The sequence below is a fragment of the Somniosus microcephalus genome, chromosome 3 (genome assembly GCF_052327205.1).
Source record: "Somniosus microcephalus isolate GS21.2 chromosome 3, FLI_Smic_1.0, whole genome shotgun sequence".
In the NCBI taxonomy this organism is placed as follows: Eukaryota; Metazoa; Chordata; class Chondrichthyes; order Squaliformes; family Somniosidae; genus Somniosus; species Somniosus microcephalus.
The window spans coordinates 319,797,216-319,815,623 of record NC_140989.1 but is presented as its reverse complement, the minus strand read 5'-3'; the positions used below and the strand labels follow the sequence as shown (position 1 = coordinate 319,815,623).

The following is an 18,408-nucleotide window of genomic DNA, read 5'->3' as shown; positions in this document are numbered from 1 at the left end:
CTCACACAGAGATTAATGCAGTTGCTGTTTTCACTCGAAGTCTGCTGGCTGACACCCTGATTACCACACTTGCTTCCCCTAAAGGTAGTAATGGTTTTGAAAAGTCTAAAGTAGAAAGAGTGTATATCCCTCTTTCACCCTCAGGTCTTTGTGGAAAATGCTTTCTCACTGCATGATACAACTAATGTTTTCTTGATATATAAAGGAGAAAAACAGGCTGAAAGGACACTGTTTCTGTGGCAGAATTAGGCTGAGACCATTAGCATGGATCATGCATTTGATTCCTTCATATAACTACGTAAAAAATATCCACAAACCAGGTTCAAACGATTATGGTGCAAAATTATAAATGAGTAACCAATTTTAAAAGATTGGGTAGATAATTTCATTATATTACAATTATTTTGTAGGAACTCCACACAATATTTTCCTATATATCCTGCCTTTGTCACATTATATTAATCAGTATCTTATATGCACAAAGATTAAAAGATTCTAGTGTCTTTAAGACAATGCAAACTACAATGATTTTTAAAACCTCTAAGAGCTATATATTAACGTTTTGCTAAGTTTACATTGTTTAAATAAAAATAAAAAAGTAACTGTTACCTTCGTATCATCGCATGACTCTGCCCCGCCTCAGCTCATCTGCTACTGACAGCTGCATCCATGCCTTTGTTACCTCTAGACTTGACTATTCCAACACTCTCCTAGCCGGCCACCTATCTTCCACCCTCCATAAACTTGAGCTCATCCAAAACTCTGCTGCCCGTATTCTAACTCTCACCATGTCCTGTTCACCTATCATCCCTGTGCTCATTGTCCTTCAATGGCTCCTGGTCCAACAATGCCGCAATTTAAACATTCTCATCCTTGTTTTCAAACCTCTCCATGGCCTCGCCCCTCCCAATCTCCAGCCCTACAACCCTCCGGGATCACTGCTCTCTTCCAATTCTGGCTTCTTGCGCATCCCTGATTTTAATCGCTCCACCATTGGCGGCTGTGCCTTCAGCTGCCTGGGCCCTAACCTCTCCTTAAACCTCTCCACCTCTCTACCTCTCTCTCATCCTTTAAGGTGCCCCTTAAAACCTACCTCTTTGAGGTCATCTGTCTTACTATCTCCTTACGTGACTCGGTGTCAAATTTTGTTTGAGAACGCTCCTGTGAAGCACTGTGGGACATTTTACTATGTTAAAGGCGCTATATAAATGCAAGTTGTTGTTTGTTATAAGGTTTGCAGCCTATGAGAACAACAAATATTGAGACTTTCTACAGCATATCTCAAACTTTATTCAAAATGTCTGCTTTCATCTTTGAGCACGAGGGCCAATTTTAGCTTGAGGCAGATAACGGGTGCAAAGTGGGCTCTCCATGATAGCTTGCTGGTTCTGGAAAGGTGGGAAATTGTCCAGGGGAAGGTGATTCCGGAGGGGGACCTTGGACTGGCCGGCAGCAGCCCGTTGTTTTTTTTGTGGGCCCAGGAGGAGCACTCCTTCTCCTCCAGGCCCCACCATAGAACTAAGCATGTCTTGGCCACTTTCTGCGTGGCCTTCAGCGGTTCCTTTAAGGACCACAGGTTAGGCCATTCAACACCTGGGGCAAATGGGCAGAGCACGTGTAGCACACGAACCAGGCATTTGTAGCTCAAAATTGCAACTGGAGTTCTATGTATTTTATAGGACCTCAACTTACATATTACAAGTAAAGTGGCCTCTCGCTTGAAACAGGTGGGCACTCCGGCCGCCCATCTCTGGACCTTACCCGAGATGGTGGTGTTTGGATCACCAGTGTAAATGGGCTGGTAAATGATCCAATGCCATTTTCAGGCCACCACCACACTGTTTACAACAGGTTTACAAGTTACAATCAGCACTATGGTGTTTATAGATCAATCTAATCTTTGACCACGAGATGACTCCATATAACGTTTTACTATCATTAAAGCGCCCATTCTTTCTGGAAACTTTTTTCAACTCAACTCAACATTCAAATAGACCCTAAACTGTACGTAGAAATGATTATTATTATAATAATACAATTATACTATCAAACAAGTAAACTCTAATCTATCAGGTGGTATCCAGATTCTGCTAGGATATTTCCATTCCAGTTCACTTTGCCTAATCTCAGGTTTAGTTTCTTGTTCTGATCTTTTAGTTTCCTTTCCCACTGGCTTCAACATTTCAGGCATTTTGATGAGATTTCTGGTCTCCATTCGTTTTGCTCAGGTGCCTGCACCATCACTGTATCTTCTGGTAGCATTGGTTTTAAAGGACGAGGTCCTAATACATTTTACGCTCACTTTGTACTTGATATTTGGGAAACTCTTTTGACGATTTAGTTGTTAGCAGTTGTTCTGAGGTGGGGAGTGTTGTTTTCGTTCTATGGTCCAACAACGATTCCGTTAGCCATGCTATCCATCTCCAGGCATTTTATAAAAATCAGCCAGGTTTAGATCTATGTCTTGACCTTTTGCTTGCTGCATCCAGTTCTTTTGCAACCTGAACAACTTTCTTGGGTTTCCCCATTGGATTGTGAATACTTTGATGATGACGCTGTGGGTTTAAATCCCGAGGCTTGGCTTATTTTTCTGAATTCCTAAGCCTGTTACTGTTACATAAACTTCAAAGTGTTGCTTCCATTTTCACCACGTCTCTATGACATTTCCTTCTAGCCTTGTGATCTGGGAGCTTTGAACCTTGCATTTCCATCCCAGCTCTGACACCACATAAAGGTTTGTAGCCTATGTGAACAACAGCTCTCAGGAGAGTGTCTGCAGAATGTCTCAAGCTTTATTCGAAATGTCTGTTTCCTTCTCTGAGCACATGGTGTTTATATGTTAACCTATCTCTGAGTACTGCATGGCTCTGTTCAACTTTTTACATACCATTATAAGAACTTTCAGGATGCTAAAGACCAAAAGCAGCAGACTGGAAACAGAGCAAAGCAATCTCAAAACCAATGCATCAGAGCAATGCTCTGTAGCCCTACCACATCCAGTTGAGAATGATGCTGGACAATCACGCAAGTGACAGAGAGAGGGGGAGGCTACATGAGTGTCCCCAATGGCGGCAGAATCCAGCACATGAATATAAGGCCCTCTTTCTGACCCCTCCACCATCACAGATGCCAGCCCAGCCAATTTGGTTCACTCCACATGACATTAAGCAGCAGTTGAGTGCACTGGACCCACCGAAGTCTGTGTAACTGGACAGCATTCTGGCTTTAGTGCTGAAGGTCTGTTCACCAGAACTAGCCAACCCTGCCCCCACTCCTCTCCAACCAAGTTATTCCAGTGCAACTCTGACATTAGCATTGAGCCAACAATGTAGGAATTGCTCAGTTATATCCTAGCTATAAAAAAAACATGAAAAATCTAACCTGGTAAATTTCTCCTTGCAGCCTCCTCCCAATCATCAGCAAAGTGATGGAAGGGGTCATGAATCGTGCCATCAAGCAATACCAACTCACCAATGCTCAGTTCAGGTTCTGCCAGGACTATTTGGCTCCAAATCTTGTCACAGCCTTTATCCACACATGGATACAAGAGCTGAATGTGAGGGGAAAGCTGAGAGTAGCTGTCCTTGACATCAAGGCAGCATTCATCCAAATATGGCACCAAGGAGTCCTAGCAAAACTGGTCCATGGGGATCAAAAGGAAAACCCTCCAATAGCTGGAGTCATACCTGATGCAAAGGAAGATGGTTCCGGTTGATGGAGACCCAGGACGTCACTACAGGAGTTCCTTGGGAAGCCTTCATGGCCCGACCATCTTCAGCTGCTTCATTAATGACATACCCTCCATCAGAAGGTCAGGAGGGCATTGTTCGCTAACAATTCCACAGTGCTCAGCTCCATTCACGCCTTCCCTGATAATGAAGCATCCCATGTCTGTCTACTACAGAACTTGGATCACATCCAGGCATGACAAGTGGTAGGTAACATTCACGTTATGTAAGTGCCAGGTATCGGCAACAATAAAAGGTCTATCCACCTCCCTCTGACCTTCAACGGCACCGCCATTGCGATGTCTCCCACCATCAATTGCCCAGGAGGGGGGTGGGGTCACCACTGACCAGAATCTTAACTGGACCGACCATATCAACTCAGTGGCTACAAGAACATGACTGAGGCTAGGTACTCTATGATAAGTGACTAACCGCCTGACCCCTCAATGTTTCTCCACCATCTACAAAGCTTAAGTTGGGAGTGCGAAATAACAACAGAAAATGCTGGAAAAACTCAGCAGGCCAGGCAACATCCGTGGAGAGAAAATAGAGTCGACGTTTCGGGTCTAACCCTTTTTCAAAACTGGAAAGGAAATGAAATAGATTGAAAGGCAGGGCTGGGAGAGAACAAAAGTGAAGAGACATTAAGAGGTATTCAAAACGAGGCGAGATGATGATAGGACTAGTGGAGACAAAAGACGGCTCTAGGTTAGGTGTGAAATGTTCTGGCAGAACGAGAGACAGCTGCCACGTGGGAGAGAAATAAAAAGGGGGGGAGGGAAGGGCCAAAACAAAGATGTAGATAAAATATATGCAAAAATGTAAATGTAAGTTGGGAGTGTGATGGAATACTTGCTAATCAGCTGCAAAAAGAAACTTAACAGGACAGAGCAGTGTGCTTGATTGGCACCCCTGTCATTCGACATATTGTCCACCCCTCCATCACCAGGGCACAGTGCCTGCAGTGTTGCCTTTCTATAGAATGCACTGCAGCAACTCACCAACCTTACTTCAACAGCAAATCCCAGCTGCACAACCTCTACCACCAAGATGAACAATAGCTGCAATCTGATGGGATGACCATCACCTGCAAGCTCCCCTCAAAGTCACACACTATCTTTATGTGGACATAGATCACCATTCCTTCATTGTCGTTGGATCCAAATCCTGAAATTCCCTGCCTTGCCACCATCCTGGGAGTGCCACCAGCATAAGGACTGCACTGGTTCAAGGAGAAGGACCCCCAGCTCCTTCTCAGGTCAACTAGGAACAGGCAATAAAAGGTGGCTTTGCTGGCATCAACAACATTCCGAGGACAAATTAAAAAATGGTAACGATTTACACATTTTCCCTGGTTTAAGCGAACATCAAAGATTTTGTTTTAACAATGGCCCAGAAATTCGGGTCTCCACGGGTGAGTATGCATGGGGTACTCACCCGTAAGCCCAATGGAAGTGCCGGTTTCGTGCATGCACTGCACATGCGTGGGAAACCGGCACTTCCGTTCCCCTGAAAGAAGGGGTACAGAGGTCGAACGCGTGCGCCGGAGAGGCAGCACGTGCGCATCGAACTTACGTTTTCTATGCAGGTTTTCCCAGGAGGGTAAGTCTCCAGGAGTTACACTTTTAAAAAGCAGGCGCAAGGCCTGCTTTTTACAAGGTAAGTGGTGAATTAATTAAAATTAAAACATTTTTTCCACAGGTTTATTATTTTTAAATACTTTAAAGAAAGGTAAGTTTATTTTTAGCCCCGTTAGAAAATAAAATTATTTTTGTCAAAAATTTAAATTATTGTTTAAAATAATTATTTCATGTAATTTATAGTTTATTTTAAAAATGTGATGTTTTTTAAAATTTATTTGAAGATTTAGTGATGTTTTGGGGCTTATTTTATAGGTTTGACAGGTCCTGTCAAACTTATGAATGAAGCATTCCCTGCTACCATTGGTTCTCCATGGCCCACGTGATCCCAGGGGACGCATCGAACTAACTACGCCCCTGGGATACGCAAGCACTGCGCGCCGGCAGTTGGAGGAGGCCCAGGATCGGAATCCCACGCGGGCCCACAGCTCAACGGCCAGCGTGGTAGGTAAGTGCAGGTCGGGGGCTTGCACCTGCGGGAAGCCTCCGACCCGAATTTCTAGGCCAATATTTCTAACCCATGGAGGTTTGTGTACAGCCATTTACTGTAACACCAAATGCTTCGCCTCACAGACCACCATTCAGAATCACTGCAAGTTGTGTTTCTGATCTTGATAAAGACTGATTTTGGTCATTTTATTGGTTCATTTACATTTTTTCTCATTCTCTATCAAGTAGTTACAAATAAATTAAAACTAAAGAAGTGTTCACAATTCATAGTATTTATATTTTTATATAACCTCCACCACTCTTCTCAAAAGACCACTCTCTGTATAGTCTGAGCTTTTTCATCTTAGGTATGTGCTTGTCTTGCATGTTCAGCAGGTTAGTGAGGTAGACACAATCAGAGATGTGCTATCATCATAAGACTCTGAGAGCTATACCACATGTACACTATATGTAAAAATCTGGTAAAAGTGTCTCTTTTAATTATTTACTCAGATGTGCCTCTTTGAGAAATAATCATCATGCATCATGAAATATGTTTCTAAACTATACAATTGAGTGAAAAAAACAAAAGCTGGACTCTTCCAGCCTACTCTTTGTTCAGCAAAAGAGTATAAACATAATTATTGTATAATCACTTCTGTGTTTTTTTAAATAGTTTAAAGAGAATACTAGTCAACAACTGAAAACACCTTTCAAGCAAACAGCTTTCAACATTGAAACATTATGTTGCTCAATAAAGTAGAGTTGAGGTTAGTGATTTGTTAGTAGTCAGATTGGAGAAAAGCTGATTTTGAGGGGCTGAGAATAAAACTTGGGGGGAAAAAATGGGCAACAATATTGGCAAACAACAATGTAGAACAGCAATGAGAAACATTTAAAACGGTGTTCAACAGAGTGCAGGAAAAATATATTCCGCTAAAAGGAAAGAACAAACTAAACAATAATGAGACTGCATGGGTGAATAAAGCCATAAGGGAACAATTGAGGGTAAGGAAAGAGGCATACATTAAGTACATAGATAACAGAGATGTGCATGATAAGAGAGAATACGAAGGGATTAGGAGAGAAGTCAAAAAAGTGATTAGGGAGGCAAAGAGGAACTATGAAATTAAATTATCAAGGAACATAAAACAAAATAGTAAAATATTTTACAGGCACATCAATAAAAAAAGGAAGGTTGGGATGGGATAGACGGGATAATAGCACAGGTAACAATAGAGAGATGGCAGAAATATTAAATAATTATTTTGCTTCAGTATTTACCAGGGAGATAGAACAGATGGACATGACATTGAATTATGAGATTAGTAATGAGATCAGTGCATTTAAAATTTAAAAAAGGGGATATATTAAATAAACTAATCAAACTCAAAGAGGATAAAACCCCTGGTCCGGATGAATTGCATCCGCGCATTTTAAAAGAATCTAGGGCAGCGATAGCAGAGGCATTACTACACATATTTAATAATTCATTAGAAAAAGGTGTAGTGCCAGAGGACTGGAGGATTGCTAACGTAATACCTATATTTAAGAAGGGGGATAGAACATGTCCAGGGAACTATAGACCAGTCAGCTTAACATCAGTGGTAGGAAAAATAATGGAATCCCTACTAAAGGAGAAAATAGAAGAACATCTAGAAACCAAAAACATAATAATGAATAGTCAGCATGGATTTCAAAAGGGAAAGTCTTGCTTGACTAACCTTATTGAATGTTTTGAAGAGATAACAGAGAGAGTAGACAATGGTAATGCAGTAGATGTAATTTATCTGGATTTTCAAAAGGCCTTCGATAAGGTACCCCATAATAGACTGATGAACAAGGTCAGAGAATGCGGAGTCAGGGGACAAGTAGCAGAATGGATTGCTGGCTGGCTTCAGGACAGAAAGCAGAGAGTAGGAGTAAAGGGTAACTATTCACAGTGGCAGAAGGTGGGTAGTTGTGTTCCACAAGGATCAGTGCTGGGACCACTGCTGTTCACAATTTACATTAACGATTTAGACTTAGGAATCAAAAACACAATTTCTAAATTTGCAGATGACATCAAATTGGGGGGATAGTCAATACTGAGGAGGACTGCAACAAGTTACAGGAGGACATTAATAAACTTGCAGAATGGGCATATAATTGGCAAATGAAGTTCAACACAGATAAATGTGAGCTATTACATTTTGGTAGGAAGAATAGGGAGGTCACTTATCACTTGGAGGGTGCAAGTCGGTGGGGTAGAGGAACAAAGGGATCTCGAAATACAAATACACACATCACTAAAAGGTGCGACACAGGTTAGCAAGGCCATAAAAAAAAGCACTAGGGTTTATTTCTAGAGGTATAGAATTGAAAAGTAGGGAAGTTATGCTAAACTTGTATTGAACTTTGGTTAGACCACACTTGGAGTACTGCGTACAGTTCTGGCCGCCATATTATAAAAAGGATATTGAGGCACTGGAGAGGGTGCAGAGAAGATTTACAAGGATGATACCAGAAATGCGAGGGTATACATATCAGGAAAGGATGAACAGGCTGGGTCTCTTTTCTCTTGAAAAAAGAAGGTTGAGGGGTGACCTAATAGAGGTCTTTAAAATTATGAAAGGTTTTGATAGAGTGGATAGAGAGAGAATGTTTCTACTAATGGGGAAGAGCATAACTAGAGGCCATCAATATAAGATAGTCGCCAAGAAATCCAATAGGGAATTCAGAAGAAACTTCTTTATCCAAAGAGTGGCGAGAATATAGAACTTGCTACCAGAGGGAGTGGTTGAAGAGAATAGTATAGATGCATTTAAGGGGAGGCTAGACAAGCATATGAGGGAGAAGGGAATAGAGGATTACGCTGATAGATTTAGATGAGGAAAGATGGGAAGAGGCTCATGGGGAGCATAAACGCCGGCATGGATTAATTGGGTCGAATGGCCTGTTTCTATGCTGTATATCCTATGTAATCCTATGTGAATTGGTCAGCCTCTGGGACCTTCTATGTAAAATTGATATTACTTGGGCAGCAATTCCCATGACATGGTAAGTGTAAAAAATCATGGGATTTGTTGTGCCATCCTAAATCGCTTGACCGAAGTGTACTGAAAAGATTCGATTTTTGACATTTTGGAACTCCAAATAGCCAAGATAAAGGGACACTGTCCCTTTAAAATGTCTAAGTGAAAGGTTTCACAGCAGTGTTACTAACTCCTTAATAATTGGATTTACCTTTACATGACCCCCCAGACTCAATATTGCTCTATTCAACTAATGCAATGAATTCTTTTTTAATAAGCAATTAATAATCAACCGTGACACTTTGCAACAGAATGCACAAAGAGTTTGAATGAAAACATGCTGCCAGTCTCTCACAATCACCATTTGTTTCAGGCAAAGCCTGTACGCTGACCGAGTCTCTGAAAAACCCACAGCAGAATAGGGACATGGTTTCCTAACATCCCCTAGCGATATAGCCATGAATGAAATACTGCAGTTTCATATTTCTAGTCTTTTTATTGAGTGGGGGTGGGGGGACCTGTCCCCTCCCTCTTCTCCCCCCTCCTCTTCATGCTCAAACAAAGTAAATGTTCTTACTTATGTATGAATTATCAGGAGGCTTGATAAATGAACACACGAGGGTCCAGAAGATTTGACATATGCCCTGTACTTAACTGGAACACTGCCCTGCAAACTGAAGGCAGTTTTAGCATCTGACTCTTTCATCACTAGGAGGTGATATTCGTGTCATGTATTTACGAATGAGGGTCAAATTTCACCCACACATTACAAAAATAAACCTTTTAAAGAAAATACTTGGGGTAGACTTAAAAATAAAAGGAAGCAAAGGTGGAGGCCCAGCCTAAAAGTCACTTTTCAGCAGTTTGTCAGTTAAAATCTGAAGGAATATCTTCATGGGAAATGTAGGGGAAACCTCCTCCTCCCCCCACAAATATAGTTACACCACATTTACTATGTGTGTGTTTGATTAAAAGAGATGAAAACAATCACGGACCAACAATATAGATTGTTGCTAAATTATATTTGTGTGTTGGGGAGAAATTCCATACACTTCTGTATCTTCTTGGAAGTTGTAGCAGTGATTCATCACAGCCCTCAGGAGAATAAATAAACGGTTAGTCTGTGATGCTGTCAATTATACATCTACTATTGGAAGAAGGCAGCTAAATAAGCTAAATGACCTTTTCCTGGCTCATATTTACATGCTTATATTTGGTTAATATTCTATTTTGCTTCAGTACTTTTTATTTTAATATGGTATTAATATGGTGTCTTGCATAAGTCAAACAGATATGTTTTTTTGTTGGATTGCCACATAATACTAAATGTTATAGTCCAGATTTTTGAGCACATAATTGAGGCTGACACCTCACTGCAGTATTGACAGAGTACTGCACTGCTGGAGGTGCCGTCTTTTGGGATGAGACATTAAACCGAGGCCCCGTCTGCCTCTTAGATGGATGTAAAGGGTCCCATGGTGCTATTTGAAGAAGCGTGGCAATTTCTCCAGGTGTCCAGGCCAATATTTACCCCTTAGTCAACATCACTAAAACAGATTATCTGGTCATTTATCGCACTGTTATTTGTGGAACCTTGCGGTGCACAAATTGGCCGCTGCATTTGCCTACATTGCAACAGCGATTACTTTAGAAAAGTACTTCATTGACGGTGAAGCACTTTGAGACATCCTGAGATTGTGAAAGGCGCTATATAAATGCAAGTTCTTTATGCATTATCACAAAATGGAATTGCTGTCCACAGCCTGTTTCAATTCATGGTGCAGATTTAGTAGAACATGATGCCAAAGGGCCAGGGGGAATCTCTGTTCCTGACTAGAATTTTTAAAAGTATAATAAAACAGGGTAAGCCAGAAGATACCTGTTGGTGTAAGTTGCTGCCTAAGATGAGTATATTTCACTTTTGAAAACTGATATATTCCGATCAGTATTACACAACACTTTTGCACATTTAGAATACTACTGCATTGCAAAGAATGGGATACTCATGGAAATTGGTGCAGAAATCACATTAATAGATTAATAGCAGCAATTACTAAAAGCAAATTATTGTGTAGGCCTAGGTTAAAGTGCAAAACACATTTGCCTGTAAAACGCTATTGTAAGATAAACAACAGTGATAAACCTCACATCACATTAAAGGCTATGAAAACTGTTCATTTTCCAGTGTTTTCATATCAAGGGTAACTAGGGACCTGGGACAGCATGCTGACTGATATGAGAATGCTTCCATATGGAGGGCAGTGTACACAACTGTGGCAGCTGATGGTATCTCCTGTAAATAGGGAGTAAGGTTCAAACAAATGCGCCAGGGCTAATACACAGCAACTGTTGTACATGTGCCAAACCATGTAAAGTATTCACTGGAGACCAGAGCTATTTGGCATCACTAAGTGTAATACAAAGGATCAACACCACTGGGACTTTAATTACGTAGTAAATTATTTTCAAAACATTTTGTGAGTCCTTTTCTATGAATCTGTAGGTATGGAAGAACCATTTTGAAGTTAGGTTACATATCTGAAGTGCCTAGCCTCCAGAAAACGAGAAAAAGTTTACGTTGAATTAATCTCATACACTGGTTCGAATGTTTTCTGCCTTTGATGTTTAGGGTTCAGATACCACAGGATACAAGTTAAAAATGAGCATGTAAGAAGAGGAGCTTTTTTTTTTACACAAAGGTTAATAGATCTGTGGAATAAGTTACCAGGAAAGACCATTGAAGCAATCAGCATCAAAGGATTCAAGGAAGGAGTAATTTTCAACTAATATGGAACATGCAATGCATTAATTGATCTTAATATATTATATAGATTATTAAACTTTTGCTTAAATTAAAATGTTTTGAATGATACCTCCTTCTGATTACTAGCTACCGCCCTCCCTCATCTGCTGAATCAGTACTCCTCCATGTTGAAGCACTGAGAGTAGCAAGGGCACAGAACATACTCTGGGTGGGGGACTTCAATGTCCAACACCAAGAGTGGCTCGGTAGTACCACTACTGACTGAGCTGGCCAAGTCCTGAAGGACATAGCTGCCAGACTGGTATCTGCGGCAGCTGGTAAATGAATGAACACGAGGGGAAAACCTACTTGACTTCGTTCTTACCAGTCTACCAGGCGCAGATGCATCTGTCCATGACAGTATTGGTAGGAGTGACCACCACACAGGCCGTGTGGAGGCGAAGTCCCATCTTCACACTGAGGACACTCTCCATCCTGTTGTGTGGCACTAGCACCGTGCTAAATGGGATAGGTTCAGAACAGATCTAGCAGCTCAAAACTGGGCATCCGTGAGGTGCTGTGGGCCATCAACAGCAGCAGAATTGTAATCCACCACAATCTGTAACCTCATGGCCTGGCATATCCCTCACTCTACCATTACCATCAAGACAGGGGACCAACCCTGGTTCAATGAGGAGTGTAAAAGAGCATGCCAGGCATACCTAAAAATGTAGTGCCAACGTGGTGAAGCTACAACACAGGACTACATGCATGCTAAACAGTGTAAACAGCATTCTATAGACAGAGCTAAGCAATCCCACAACCAACAATCAAATCAAAGCTCTGCAATCTTGCCACATCCAGTCGTGAATGGTGCTGGACCATTAAACAACTAACGGGAGGAGGAGGCTCCATGAACATCCCCATCCTCAATGATGGTGGAGCCCAGCACGTGAGTGCAAAAGACAAGGCTGAAGCACTCGCAACCATATTCAGCCAAAAGTGCCGAGTGGATGATCCATCTCGGCCAGCTCCTGAGGTCCCCACCATCACAGAAGCCAGTCTTCAGCCAATTTGATTCACTCTACATGATATCAAGAAATGGCTGAACACACTGGATACAGCAAAGGCTATGGGCCCCAACAACATCCCGGCTGTCATGCTGAAGACGTGTGCTCCAGAACTAGCCGCGCCTCTAGTCAAGCTGCTCCAGTACAGCTACAACACTGGCATCTACCCGATAATGTGCAAAATTGCCCAGTTATGTCCTGTCCACAAAAAGTAGGACAAATCCAATCCGGACAATTATTGCAACATCATTCTACTTTCAATCATCAGAAAAGTGATGGAAGGTGTCGTCGACAGTGCTATCAAGCGGCACTTACTCACCAATAACCTGCTCACCGATGCTCAGTTTGGGTTCTGCCAGGACCACTCGGCTCCAGACCTCATTACAACCTTGGTCCAAACATGGACAAAAGAGCTGAATTCCTGAAGTGAGGTGAGAGTGACTGCCCTTGACATCAAGGCAGCATTTGATGGAGTGTGGCATCAAGGAGCCCTAGTAAAACTGAAGTTAATGGGAATCAAGGGAAAAACTCTCCACTGGCTGGAGTCATACCTAGCACAAAGGAAGATGGTTGTGGTTGTTGGAGGCCAATCATCTCAGCCCCAGGACATCACTGCAGGAGTTCCTCGGGGCAGTATCCTAGGCCCAACCATCTTCAGCTGCTTCATCGATGACCTGTCCTCCAACACAAGGTCAGAAGTGGGGATGTTCGCTGATGATTGCTCAGTGTTCAGTTCGATTCATAACTCCTCAGATAATGAAGCAGTCCATGCCCACATGCAGCAAGACCTGGATGACATTCAGGCTTGGGCTGATAAGTGCCAAGTAACATTCGCGCCACACAAGTGCCAGGCAATGACTATCTCCAACAAGCGAGAGTCTAACCACTGCCCCTTGACATTCAATGGCATTACCATCACCAAATCCCCCAACATCAGCATCCTGGGGGTCACCATTGATCAGACACTTAACTGAACCAGCCACATAAATACTGTGGCAACAAGAGCAGGTCAGAGGCTGGGTATTCTGCGGCGAGTGTCTCACCTCCTTACTCCCCAAAGCCTTTCCACCATCTACAAGGCACAAGTCAGAAGTGTGATGGAATACTCTTGACATTCCTGGATGAGTGCTGCTCCAACAACACTCAAGTAACTCAACACCATCCAGGACAAAGCAGCCTGCTTGATTGGCACCCCATCCACCACCTTAAACATTCACTCCCTCCACCACCGGCGTACCGTGGCTGCAGTGTGTACCATCTACAAGATGCACTGCAGCAACTCGCCAAGGCTTCTTCGACAGCACCTCCCAAACCCGCCACCTCTTCCACCTAGAAAGACAAGGGCAGCAGGTGAAAGGAAACACCAGCACCTGCAAGTTCTCCTCCAAGTCACACACCATCCTGACTTGGAAATATGTCGTCGTTCCTTCATAGTCGCTGGGTCAAAATCCTGGAATTCCTTCCCTAACAGCACTGTGGGAGTACCTGCAGCGGTTCAAGAAGGTGGCTCAACACCACCTTCTCAAAGGCAATTAGGAATGGGCAATAAATGCTGGCCTTGTCAGCGATGTCCACATGTCATGAGCGAATACATTTTTTTAGTTTTATTGGACACGGTGTTCGTACAGTCCACTGTATAGTGATCATTTGAGAAGTTTCAAAGATCTGATTCTGCAGCTGTACAGGGCTCTAGTTAGACCCCATCTGGAGTAATATGTTCATTTCTGGGCACTGCACCTCAGGAAGGATGTATTGGCCTTGGAGGGGGGTGCAGCACAGATTCACCATAATGATACCGGGCTAAATGGGTTACATCATGAGGACAGGTTGTATAGACTGGGCTTGTATTCCCTTGAGTACAGAAGATTAAGGATGATCTAATTGAGCTGTTTAAGACAATGTGATGATTGCCAATCAACCTCTCTTGCCCAGAAAGTAAACAATTATAAGTGTGGAGTCTCATTCCTTCAGGTTTGAAAACTGTTTTAGGAGATTTTTAAAATGTCAAATTTAAAATTTAATTTTTTTTTCTTAGTGTCTCTTTTTTTCTCTCTCTCAATCTAATCTTTCTTTCCCTCTCTTTATTTCTCTTTCTGTACCTGATTTGACATTGAGGTCACCCACTCTAATTCACCCTCCTTCTCAGTCCTTCCTTTGTTTATTTCTCAATCCGTAAACCTCATTGGTTAAGGAGATACATTGCTTGTCCCATTGTTCACCACGGTCCCAGATACACTGTTGCCCTCGCTGCGCCGTTATCAGCTCGCACTTCCATCAACTTTGTGGGCAAAAACCTAAACGTGCATGAATAAGTCTAACTAACAGGGCACACCGCAAGATACCCTGCTCCAGCAAAATCTGGCCCATTAAAAAATACAAAATCTCTTCAAATCTTAGATTAGACTAACTTTTAGGGAATGGGGACTTTTCTTTAAATTACAATTCTACATTCTGGGAATTAACTGTTTTTAAATCAAAGCAAATCCCTATGGAAGTAATTTAACTCCCAGCCTGGTATTCTTTGCCTGTCTATAGCTACTTCTTTGTATATTTGCCTAGGAACTCTTGCCTTTGTTTTGATGCCTGTCAGTTGCGTGCTGGATGTCATTCAGTATTCTGCTCTCAATGCAACTCAGTGTCTCGCTATGCCCCGCTATTATTAATATCAGGGACATAATGGAATATCCGCAGACAAAGAGCATTATGTTAGGAATTAGTTGCAAAAGCCCTTTGTAATGTTTAGGATTTACAAGAACAATTGACCATTTTATTACTACGGCCTTGAAAGAATGCTTCTATTGCTTAAAATCTCTGCGCTACTATGCATTAAAACGTATTATAATGAGAAAAGGCATTTGAGTTATTGCAATACCATTGCTCTGAACTGGTAGGAGTCTGACCCCAATTTGAGAAGCTTCATAAATCAAGCCATGTGACGCCTAGTATCTGGGCAGCATCAGTAAACCTAATCTGGTGGTGGGGTCAAATTTTTATTCCGCATTCCAGTGATCTTTAACCTCACATCATAAAGGGAAAGCAGTTACGCTTACAACTGTATATTGCTAATTCTATTTAACAGTTTTTGGTCTTAAGGGAGTATTTCTGTGGTAAGAATTTTTTTTAAATAAAAGAACAAAAACATCCATTCAGATGATTCAAATGACAAAGAATGCCACACAGAAATTCTGTTTTACATTTAAAGAGACGTTAAACTTTTAGTCATTTTAATGGGGCTTTAATTCAGAATGATGACTCCCCCCAGAAATATATATATTATATATATCTACAGCTCAGTCCATGTTCAATTCTAATAAATAATGTACATTTGTGCTCTGCAGTTTCATCTGGCACTCTAGGCTGAAACTTGCAGTTTGGGAACAATGCAAATGCTCTACGATGCATGAACGTTTGTGCTATCTGTTCCTGCAGTGGCTTATATAGGAGTGTGGGTAGACAATGCGTGAATTATAGTTATTAGTGTCTGTATGCTTGAGGTAGATTATGAGTCTATAAACTGTAGAACTAACTGCAAGCATATGGACATCAGCATATGCACAGCGATGGTTTAAGACAAAGCCAACATAAGTTTGAAAACAGTTAACTCACTTCAGTGGGTTATAGCATTACGTGCTTTCAGGAAATTGGGTTGGTCACTTATAATAAAACTGGGATTTGAATGCTATTTGTAACATAAAGAACATGGCTAAAGCAATGTTAAAAGAATTATAGAAGCACTGTTATCTGAATTCAGTGTGTGTGAAGAGAGCCTAGCCTCATTCCTTATACAATGGATTAAATCTTTTACTCAACAGGTGTTTGGGATCACAGACATGATTTGGAGAGTGGCATTACTCAAAGAAATTCTTTAGGCTTACAATACAAAGGCAGATCTAAACAAGTACATTGATGGCAGTAAGGAATGTAAAATCCATTGAGAATCAGTGAAGCTCAAAAGACAGCTCATGGAAAACAAAAGCAATTAGGACAGACTGGCTAAGATGGTTATCCCATACTACAGAAGCAACTCCGCGTTACTCAGAGAAGTGTCCTGTTTTTGACCAGTTACATAGTTTTGAATGCAAATGAAGATATTAATTACATTTATTGGGGGAGAAATTGGCATCCTTTGCGCCTCCTATTAGCGCCTCCAGGGGGCGTTAACGGGGCACTACCGGCTTTGCGACCGGGCGCAGCAATAGTACCAGTGCCTGCAAAATTGACGTGGCAGTTTGTGGCGGCGGTAACCACTAGCACCACGATCTCCTGCGCCCGGGGATCATGACGTCATCTGGCTGCGCAGCGCCCCGGTACCACCCCGGATCCAAACTTCAGTTCGCCCCCTGCAGCATCGCCGGGCGATAACACCGACAGCTGCAGGAGGCGTTGTTAGGGAGGCCGGCTGCTTGGGGAGCGGTATTTAAAGGTAAGACCGCTTGTGTCAATGAAAAATTTGTTTTCACCCCTTAGATTGTTTTTTCAGCTTTCCCAATGCCGCGATTGATCAGCCCTGCACACTGTTAGAGTGCTTGGGGCCGATCGTCATGGATCGCAGCTGCCGTCGGCGACGAGGAACATTGATTTAATGCAGAGCCTACAGCAATGGCCCTTCCCTTGGAGTGAGGGAGCGAGCCGCCGTTCCCGGCAGCGCTGCGCTCGACATTGGGCAGTGCTGCACCGCTACCGCCCCGCTTGCCAAACTTTAGCGCGCCAAGGGAAGTGGTAGCACTTGATTTAGCGCAACACTTCCTTCCTGGAGCGCTAAACCTAAAGTTCGCGTTGGATTCACTGGCGTAGCGCCCGGCGCTGCTTTTTTATTACCGCTAAAGTTATCGGGGTGATCCTCAATTTCTCCCCCATTATTTCCCAAGCTTCAAAGTCCTGGAGATAAATTTGCATTTGAGAATCATGAGAAGATTGTGAATCCAGTACCCTCAGTGGCTTCTCCAAATTCATTTTTGGTCTGCTTTTCCCTCAGTAATACAAGTCCCTTCTGTAGCTAATGCTTTGTTATCCTCTGTAGTTTGTACTGTGTTTATCCTGGATTCCGCCCAACGTCTCTCTCTGTGACCTATGCAGTCTATCCTATGTCTCTATGGTATCTGTTTATTATGCCATGTACTGCTGATTACACACACAAAGCAATCACCCTGTGCCCCCTACGTGTTATCCGCAACACTTAAACGCCAGAAAAAATAGCATTGCACAATTTGTTAAAGTAACAAGGTGTGAAGTGTCACTTTTGTTCACTGGCTGATACAAGTACAGGACATCCAGGAGTGCCAGTACTGGAGACACTGGTGCTAAATCTGTACTGACCAATCGCAGCAACCTAAAAATATGCAAATTTTAGCATAGCAAACCATGAAACAAAGGCACATGACCATGGAGCCGTGCAGCAGGAGACAGATTGCAGCATTGTGCTCCTCTTGAATGGCTGTCTGTTACCACATCCATCCAGGGAAAAACAAGAATGTTATATTGGATCCTCAGGTGGGAAAGATCAGTTTAAGTCTTGCCTGACAGTCACCCTCTGACTGCCCCAGAAGAGAGTTTGTCGCTATCTGCCCTGTCATTTGGCAATAGAAACAGGGGAGGGAATATACAATACATAAATGCCAAGCTCACCAAAAGAGGGTAAATGTCAAAGCTCTGGCAGCACAAGCAAAAACCCACCAAGCACTGACACGCGAGACCAGAACTAGGGGTCATAAATGTAAGATAGTCACTAATAAATCCAATAGGGAATTCAGGAGAAACTTATTTTCCCAGAGTGTGGTGAGAATG

At 42.4% G+C, this 18,408-nt stretch overlaps 1 protein-coding gene across 3 annotated transcripts in view; it reads right to left on the bottom strand.

Moving 5' to 3' along the window:
• plpp3 (phospholipid phosphatase 3) overlaps positions 1-18,408 on the bottom strand; it is a 144,327-nt gene that overhangs the window by 45,840 nt on the left and 80,079 nt on the right. The window lies entirely within an intron of this gene.